Source organism: Rhinolophus sinicus, chromosome 13 (genome assembly GCF_057876585.1).
Source record: "Rhinolophus sinicus isolate RSI-liver-muscle chromosome 13, RSI-T2T, whole genome shotgun sequence".
NCBI lineage: Eukaryota > Metazoa > Chordata > Mammalia > Chiroptera > Rhinolophidae > Rhinolophus > Rhinolophus sinicus.
The window spans coordinates 38,512,758-38,522,347 of record NC_142513.1 but is presented as its reverse complement, the minus strand read 5'-3'; the positions used below and the strand labels follow the sequence as shown (position 1 = coordinate 38,522,347).

The window sequence follows — 9,590 nt, the reverse complement described above, 5'->3', positions numbered from 1 at the left end:
AAAAGGTCGTACAACGCATATGGATCATCTTATACATCCATGTATCCTGGTCTTCCTTCCCATTCCCCACAGGTAATCACCATTCATCTGTTTCTTGTATATTCTCGACCAGGATTTCTCAGTCTCAGTACTAATGACATTTCTGACCAAATGATCCTATGTCATGGGGCTGTCCTGAGCATTGTCAATATTTAGCAGCATCACTGGCCTCTACTACTACCACAAATGTCTACCACTAGATGCGAAAAATGTTGCCAAATATTGACAAATGTCCCTGGGGAGCCCTGGTTGAGAAACACTCTTCTAGAAATATCCTTCATATATTATCACATATGTCTTTTTCTTATGGTACTTGCAAACATTAGATGCTCAATAAATATTTATTGAAAGAATAGATAACTAAGAATCAAGCAACTTAAACAATAAGTCAAGTTCTATCTTAAATGCCTGTGGGGGCAGAGCCCCAGAAAGTAGTTTACAGGCTCTCGGCCTCACGTGGAGGGGTGCTGGCTCGGGTAGTAGATGGCCATCAGCTGGGGCTGGTTGGCCGTCAGCTGTAGCCATTGAGCCATTAGCCACTAATATAACTGCTGTGGCTACGCTAGGAGTAGAGAGAGAAAGAATGGGGCTAGCAAGAAGATGGCGGCTGGGCTGGCAAGTGTGGATGGCGGTTTGCGGACAGTGTGCATCCAGCCGCCAGTGAGAGTATAGTGCCGCCAGAGAGAATATAGTGGTATGACTCCCCTACCTATGGCTCCGTGGGTGTTCCTTTTTGGCCTCACCATATCCTGCGTTCTTGTATGGGGAGCAGGAGCAGAGATCCCGCAGGCCTCCCTGCACGACAAATGGCGCAGCGAGCAGGGTCTCCCGCACGACAAATGGCGCAGCGAGCAGGGTCTCCCGCACGACAAATGGCGCAGCGAGCAGGGTCTCCCGCACGACAAATGGCGCAGCGAGCAGGGTCTCCCGCATGACAATGCCCTATGGGTACAGGTTACATCTATCTTAATGCAAATACAGGATATGAAACAATTTTTCCCTGACTTTTATTTTAACAGTTTTGCTACCCAAACTCTCTATTCATCTCACTTCTAAAGACTCAGATGACGGGGATGTGTCCCAGATGCCTCAGAAGCAGCTGGGCTGCCTACAATAAGGAGGAATGAAGGCCCTCCCTGCATGTGAGTGTCTCCTTCCCCTTTCCTGACTGAGGTGGGGAGGGTATCAGGGATGTGCCTCGTTTACCCCCAGGGGCCCCTCCCACCGCAGCTGTCCTGCTCTGCCAACATCTGGCTTTCGTGACAAGTTGTGGCCTTGGTTCTGGAAAGAGTGCCCTTCCTAAGAAGGTGGGGGCGTTAGTACAGCTTGGATAATCAGCTCAAAGTCCATTTTGTGTAATTCTGGGCAGACTGCCCAGTTCTTCCTGGAGAGCAGCTGGGCCTCGGATGGCCTCAGGACTTTCCACGTTTCCTGGAGTGGAGTGGGTGGGGATCTGGGAGCTGAGCAGGTGATCTGTGCCCACTGCCAACAGGACCTATTCTGGGTGGATATTCTGCCCCGGGCCTGCTTGCCGATCACTTACTCTGGGGCTTGGGTGGGGTGCATATGGGAATTCACAGGGAATGCACAGCAGGCGTGAAGGGGCAGGGCCTTGTGAACCCCCCAGGGAACAAGACAGATTATGGTCATGAGTCATGGTGAGAGGTGTGGCTGGATGTGTTGGCTGGGAGTTCAGTTGAAGATGGGCTGGAGGGGTCTCTCTTTGTGGTGGTTTTAGGAAAACTGGAATTATTACACAGTGGCTCAGTGCTTCAAACACATGTCCCTGGGGAAGCTGCATGGCCCTCTTCAATCATGAGGTCCAACCACAAGGATGAGGTCACCCAACATGGTTTTTCACTGGACTCTACTAGTTGAGGTGGTCACAAAGTCCCGCCAGGTTCAAGGTGAAGGGACATAAACCTCACCACTTGATGGGAGAGTGTGAAAGTCACATTGTAAAAGAACACATGGAATGGAAAATATAGTTATGATCATGTTTTGGAAAATGCCATCTGCCACAGGGCTGTAAATGGGGTCCAATCCTGGAGAAAAAGGTGAGAGCCAGGCTATTCCATGTACAATCCAGGAGCCTCAGAGCTCCACTAGATCCCACTGACTATTTCCTTTTAAGCTTCTCTTAACAGCTAGGACAAGCCCAAAGTTGGGGTCAAGTTCAAGGGACCCAGACGTGTTCTCTGCCCAAGTCTCTTCTTTCTCCAGCTCTTCTTGTGCCTGTATGGATAGGAGGCTTGGGGCAAAATGGGAAGGGAATATTCAGGTGAGTTTGCTAAGTCTGTGATTTTAGGCTAGCAACTTTTGTCTATCCCAGAATATTCTTCACTCACTATTGGATCCATCTCTTTCCCCGCCCCCTCCTTCCTCATCATCAAATCTGTTCTCAGCATTATCCCAAATTCCTTTTTTTTTTTAAACAGGACTTTATTGGGGAACAGTGTGTACTTCCAGGCCTGTTTTCCAAGTCAAGCTGTCCTTTCAATCTTAGTTGTGGAGGGTGCCATTCAGCTTCAAGTTGTTATCCTTTCAGTCTTAGCAGCTCAGCTCCATGTCCAGTTGCCATTGCTAGTTACAGGGGGTGCTGCCCACCATCCCTTGCAGGAGTCGAGGAATCGAACTGGCAACCTTTTGGGTGAGAGCCCACTGGCCCATGTGGGAATTGAACCGGTACCCTTTGGAGTTAGGAGCATGGAGCTCTAAGCGCCTGAGCCACCAGGCCGGCCCACAAATTCCTTCTTGAAGGAATGACTTACAGCCTCTCATTCACCTGGAAACCTCCACTCCTCTGAGATTATTCTCACGTGGCCACCGGTAACCTCTAATCACCAAATCCTTTCAGGTCTCATTTTGTTTGCTTGGCCTCTCTGTAGTATTGATCATACCTGCCTGCCTTCTTGGAACTCTTTCTTTGGCACCTCACATATTCTTCTACATCTCAGGCTGGATTCTTCTTCTTCCCAGTATGCGTCCTTTGTTCTCTCCTCTCACTGAACCCATGACCTCATCTATTCCCTTCTAGCAGTGACTACAGAATCTATTCCTTTGTTTCCTACTTACCTCATGAGCTCTGAATCTCACATTCCCACTAGAATCATCACTTCCCACTAGATTTCCCAACCTGGCTGATTCCTAACAACCACAGTTTCACTGGACCAAAGTTAAGCTTAGTGTCTACTTCCCATTTTGCTCTATTCCTTCCCATGACACTGAGCATCACCATGCAATATATGTATCAAGACAGAAACATTAGAGCATCACTAATGTACCCTTCTTTCACTGCCACATTTTAATTGTATGAAGTTCTAGAAAGTTTATTGCTGGAATATTTTTTGAACTCATCATTCATTCATTCTTTTAGTTAGTAAATGTTTATTCGGTATGTACTGTACTCCAGGCACTGTTGTGGTGGCTGGAGATACAATAGTAAGCTAAACAGAGTCCTTACATTCTACAAGGGGGAGAAAGACAACAAGCAGATAAAGAGTACAATAAATGGTGGTAAATGCTGTGAGACAGTAAGGCTGGGTGAGGCGCAGGGAGAGGAGGCAAGATGATTATTTTATGTCAGGTACACAGGGAGAGCCTTACCAATCAGGTGACAGCAGAGACTAGAAGGTAATGAGGGTTAGCCCTGTGGTTATCAGGTCTTTCTTCTCATCCCCATGGCCACAGCCCCTCATTCTTTCCCCTCAAACCATGGCAATCACCTTTGAAATGACAATAACCTCTTTGCTTCCCTCTCCATCCCGTTTCAGTGGATTTCTGTCTCACACAGAATAAAGTCCTAACTCTGGCCTACAAGGGCCTTCACAGTAGGGCTCTCTCTCTCTTTCCAGCTAAGTCATACTGTGATGGGCAGATTGTTAAGATGGCCCCATAGTCTCCACCCTTCATTGTTATCCCCTGTGTAATCCCTCCCCGTAAATGCTGGTAGAACCTCTGACCTGCTGCTAGCCAATGGAATATAGCAAAGATGGTGGGATGTCACTCCTTTGATTAGGCTATGTTATATAAGATTCTGTATTAGCTGACTTTATTGAGAGACATTGTCCTGCTGGCCTTGAAAAAGCCAATGGCCAGGTTGTGAACTTCCTGTGGAGAAGACCACAAGGCAGGCAGCCTCTGGGAACTTTGGGTGCCTTTAGGAGCCAAAAGCAACTTCCAGCCTCAAGCCTGTAGGAAGCTGGGACTCTCAGTCCTGGAGTCCCAAGGGAATGAACTCTGCCAACCATCTGAATGAACTGGGAAGCAGATTTTCCCCTTGTTAAGCCTCAAGTGGGATCACAGCCTCAGCCAACACTGTTTGTACCTAGTGAGCTGAAAACCAAGCCGAGCTAAGGTCAGTCTTGATACACAGAAACTGTGAGATAATTAGTGTGTGCTGTTTTAAGCCTCTAAGTTTGTGGTCGTTTGTCACACAGCAATAGAAAAGCAATATATCTGCCCTTCATATCCTGTACAAGCCCTGCTCCAAACAACTTTTCTCTTTTATGCCCTCCTATGAACACAAATTCTGTACACAAATTCTCTAACTCTACATTTTCTTTCTGGTAAATCGTGTTTGTCTTTCAAAACTCCATTCAAATGTAAATTCTTCTTCTTCTCCACACACTAGTTACATGTTGCTCCCTAGACCCATAGCCTTTGGTTCTTATCTCTCCATACTTGTGATGCTGGCTGGTATTTGCCTGCATGCATGTCCTCTGTCTGATTCATCTGTCCCTCTCAGAGTCTAGCTCAGTGCCTGGCTTCCAGAACATCAAGTGTTCCTCACTTAAGGGGATGTGTGTGGGGTCCTGAATGAACCTACTGTCTACAAAGTCCCTAAAATTGCTTGGAGAATGCTTCTTACGAGCAACTTTTCTGGGTCCATAGCTTTCATCAGATTCTCAGAGAAGCTTGAAGTCCTAAAAAGATTAAGATTGATCGAGGCAGGGTGTCAATACATGTCTTTTGAGTTTAAACCACTGGATTATTGACCACTAAGGGGATTTTCGCTTTAAGCCTTGTTGCTAACTGTGACTTTGCTAGAAGAATTTGAAGCTTCCTGGGCATTTTTCAGGAGAGCTGCCGTTTAGATGTTTGTAAAAGCAGTCATGTAGGCCATAGGCTCCACCCAGGGAAGAAGGTGGTCCAGGCAGGGGAGAGAAAAGGAGGCAGGGACAGAGCTGGGGTGCAGGGAAGTCCACACATCTAAAAAGTAGAAACAAAGGGAAAATCTTGGAGACAAAGGGGTTGGGGGGGGTGGGTGCCCTGGAGGCTGGCTAATTCTGTGTTGAAGGAAGGACTGCATTTCTTCTTTTAATTGTGCCAGGTGCTAGGATAACTGTTCCCCACTGCGGGCTCTCCTGGGCTCTCAAGGGCTGCCTTTGGCAGTGCCAGTGTATTTTTAGCCCTCCAGTAAGTGGAACAAAGTGCTCTGAGAGGCAGTGCTGAACTCTTGGCTCTTGGCTCTGGGCAACGCTCAGCAGCTTTCTGAGAAAGTACAGGACTCCCACTCCAGCCACAGCCAGGATGTGGGTCCAGCTCCCTCACCTCCCTCTGAGGCTCTCTCCACAGGGCTTAGGAGGCTATCTCCTACAGGGGCTGGGGAAAGGGACATCCGTGTCAGCTGCAGGGGGCAGGGATATGTGCCCAGGTGGCTTGGGGAGTGAGTGGGGTGGCCTTTCGCAAAGAGGGGCACTGCACAGAGCCTGGTGCTTGCCTCCTCTAGCCACTCACTGTGGAGGAGAAAGTGGTTGTCCTGGGACCACCTGGAGTGAGACAGTCAGGGCAGGGAGCTCTAAGACAGGGGCTGGGAGGCTGGGTAAGCCCCTGACTGTAGCCAGAAACAACCATCCCTGAAGGCTGCAGTGAAGGGAGGTGCGGGGCGGAGTGGCCGGAAGCCACTTCCTCATGACTGGATTGATGAACTGTCAAGGTCAACCTTGAGCATTGATCTGCCAAATATTTGCTTGGATCACTGACCCAGTGGACTTCCTGCCTTCACCCCTTCCCACTTGTACCCGGGGCTGCCACAACCAGGTAGCCCTACCCCTTAACCCTGGAGGGGTCAGCACTGTTTCCCAAAAAGGCCCCTCCAGGCAAGTGTGGCTGGCACAGCCTCCTCCTGGTGATGTGGGCTACAGTGAAAGTAGATAGCCTGGCATTCACATAGACCCTTTTGTTTGAAGTGACTACCTCAGCGAAGCCACTGATGTGGTCAAGGTTCAGCATAGCTGCCCACGTAGAATCAAACTCCACAAGGCTCGGCCACCACGGTCTACTCACCCACGCCTGGGACGGAGAGCACCTAGCTCTTCAAAGCATAGAGAGAGGGAGGTCAATAAAGGGGTTGGCTTGGGTATGGGAAGAAGGAAAGAATGAATCTCTGCCTGTCTGTCTCTTTCATAAACACATACTCCACTTTTCTACCATGCTAGGGTCTGCACAAGCCCCACCTGCTGAATCCTTGTGACCCTGTGAGTAACTCTTGCTCCATTTTTATTAATTAGAAACTAGAATTCAGAAAGATTAAACAACTTGTCTAAGCTCACACAACTAGCAAGGGGGAAATCTGGGTGTCAAATCGATGGCCATTGGACAACCTGCAGCTCCCAAGAAGGGGAAAGAGAGGGAGAAGTTCTCTGAGACTCTAGAGCATAAGGTGTAGTAAAGGGCTGAATAGAGGGCAGAGCTGGGTGCCTGTGCTAGACCACTTACTTCCCAAAATCACCATGGGGAGAGAATTAAACTTCTGTTTCTTTGGGTTTTCTGTTACTGAAAGCTAAACCGATACTAAACAATACACTAGTGGTCTCAGCCCCAGTCTCAACCTTTGCCTGTGCTGTCTTCTCAGGGTAGTCTTTATTTATCCTATTTATTCAAGGCCCAGCTAAAATGCCACCTCCCCATGAACTACCATGTTTCCTTGAAAATAAGACCTAACTGGAAAATAACCCTAGCATGACTTTTCAGGATGACACCCCCTGAACATAAGCCCTAATGTGTCTTTTGGAGCAAAAGTTAATATAAGACCTGGTCTTATTTTTGGGGAAACACGGTCTGAGTTCTTTTTCTTCTAAGTCTCTAGTCTCGCAATTTACTTCTTGTACTGTACTCATCACGTTCTGATTGGGGTGTTATAATCTTTCACTGTGTAGCTGTCCCCCTTTACTCCTTAGATTGGAAGAGACACTATTGGTTTTGGCCTAAGGGCATTAGTATACTATAAACAACGTCTCTGGAAAAAAAGTATTCTGATTTGTAGCGCTTGCCAATTTCCATGGTGTAAATACTCTCACTGTGACCAATTTCAAACTATGCTAGTTTAACAATGGGCTCACAAAGTTCCTGAATATTTAACAGTTGGCTCTTTTGAACCAGTACTTAACCTCAGCTCTGCTTACGGGTCTGCCCACTGCTTACACTTCAGGCTTGCACTTAGTAGGTGCACACTGGACTGGTGCCACAGAATCCTTGCTTGGATGGACTCAATTCAACATTGTTTTTTTGTTTTGTTTTTTTCTGGAGCCCCTGCTAGAAGAATTTTATTCCTGGAAGAATTTAGAATGGACCTCTGGGGAAGATCAATTGCGAACGTGGTGACAGTCCTTCTCTCCTCCCTATAACCATTCCCCTTTGCAATGTGACTTTGCAGTTTTCCCTACCAAGACCTGGGGCTAATTTCTCAATCTTTGAATCAGGCTTGGACTTGTGACTTGACTTAGTTATTGGATTATGGTGGAGATGACTTTATGACCATTCTAAACCTGGGCCTCAGGAGGCCTTGAGTACTTCTGTTTTTGTCTAGGGATCCTGCCAGATGTATAAAGCCCAGGCTACCCTGCTGAGAATGAGGGGACACGTGGAGCAGAGGCACACCATCTCAGCTGAGCCATCTTTGATCAGCCAGGTCCGGCACACCCAGCAGCCAGACAAAGATATGGAAGTGAGCCCAGCTGGGGTCAAAAGACTCACCCCGCTGAGCCCAACCCAAATTTGCTAACCTGTAGAATCATGTAAATGGTGGTTGTTTTAAACCACTAAAGTGTTGGGGTGGTTTGTTATGTAACAAAAGCTAACTGGTAAAATACCATCTTTGCATTCAGAAATAACTTGGCTTTTGACTGGATTGTCCATCTCTGAGTGAGGTAGAAATACCCCCTTGTTCCCTGTAGCTTCTCAACCATGAGCTCGAGCTCCAGGTATCAGCAGTGCCGACCCCGACAATACACCAGTTCTGGCTGAGCATTAATCCTCCCCTAAGCACATCCTATAGGAAGTGGAAGACGTGGACTCACTGGATCACCGATAGAAGAGTTGGACAATAGACCTGGATTGTGTGGCCGTAGAACTATGCTAAGATGAGCACTCCCGTCCTTTGACTTTGCCTGTCCCATGAAACCACATGGCTAGGTCAGAGCAGCAAAAACTTAATTGCTTTTTTGGGGAAATATCTTATCAGAAACAAAAAAACTCACCAATTCCTCTTTACTACCCTGTAGAATTATTTTTTGTGTGTGTGGGAAAAAAGGGTCCTAATGTATTTACGGTGGGGAGGAGCAAGAGAGTTATGTCTTAAACCAAACTTAATAAATTCCTACTTTCAGTTCAAGAGTAAAATCTTGCCTTAACATGTAAAGGAATGTGTGAAAAGCTCAATCCAAGCCATTCTGCCTTCTAGGTTTAAACTATCGAAACTCTGTAGTAGCAAAAGGGCATTCAACAGAGAGAGGAAGCAGGTCATGAAGCAGATTTGCAGCTGCATGTGGTGGTGGTCTGTGGTTCTCCTCTCACCAGCTGTGTGACCTTGGGAAACTCACCCACCCTCTCTGGGCCTGAAAATGATACGGAAGACCAGAGAGCTCCACAGTCCCTTCATGATGTGGTTTTTTCATTGGTCAAATGGAAAAGCCAGGGCGAGCCAGAGAGGCTGCTGAGAGTTGACTGTCCACTCTACTACTGGGGGTGCGTACTGACCTCCTTCCATTCGCAGACAATGTATTCTTTGTGTTGACATAATGTAGAGCTAGCAGTACATGCTAGTGCCTTCCCAGTTTGTATTTGGCCTTGTGATGCTGTCCACCTTGGCTCAGGGGGCCAGGAGACTTGAACATGACTGGATAGGTGGGGAAATGTCAATAGTGTGTGTATGGGTTAATTAGTAGTCACTCCCTCAGTGAGTGTCTCTCGTTGACGAGCTGTGTGACCCTGGGCATGTTACGCTACCTCTCCAATCTTCCATTTTTTCCTCTAAAATATGATGTCACGTGAAACTTTTACAATGTTGAATCACAATAAATATTGAATGAAAACACCTATAGTGATAACACATGCTTTATTACATAGAACAGATCCAGAAGTTAATTTTTTTTTTCTATTCATTTAATAGAAAATTATGTTGACCAAGGATCTAATTTGGTCTCAAGCAGTCACACTGCATACTCAGACCTGGGATGTTCTTGTTCTCAGTTTCAGAACTTTGACTCTGTTCAGTTATTTGTGGACACCTGGAAGACACTTTTTTTTCCACTATAATAATTTTTTTTCCT

At 47.0% G+C, this 9,590-nt stretch overlaps 1 long non-coding RNA gene across 1 annotated transcript; it reads left to right on the top strand.

The window, feature by feature from the left end:
* The first annotated feature begins 513 nt into the window (after positions 1–513).
* LOC141568168 (uncharacterized) lies at positions 514–9,039 on the top strand. The gene is made up of 3 exons (XR_012491209.2): positions 514–733; positions 1,059–1,181; positions 7,850–9,039. It is a non-coding gene; the product is annotated as an uncharacterized LOC141568168 (long non-coding RNA).
* Positions 9,040–9,590: the final 551 nt, after the last annotated feature.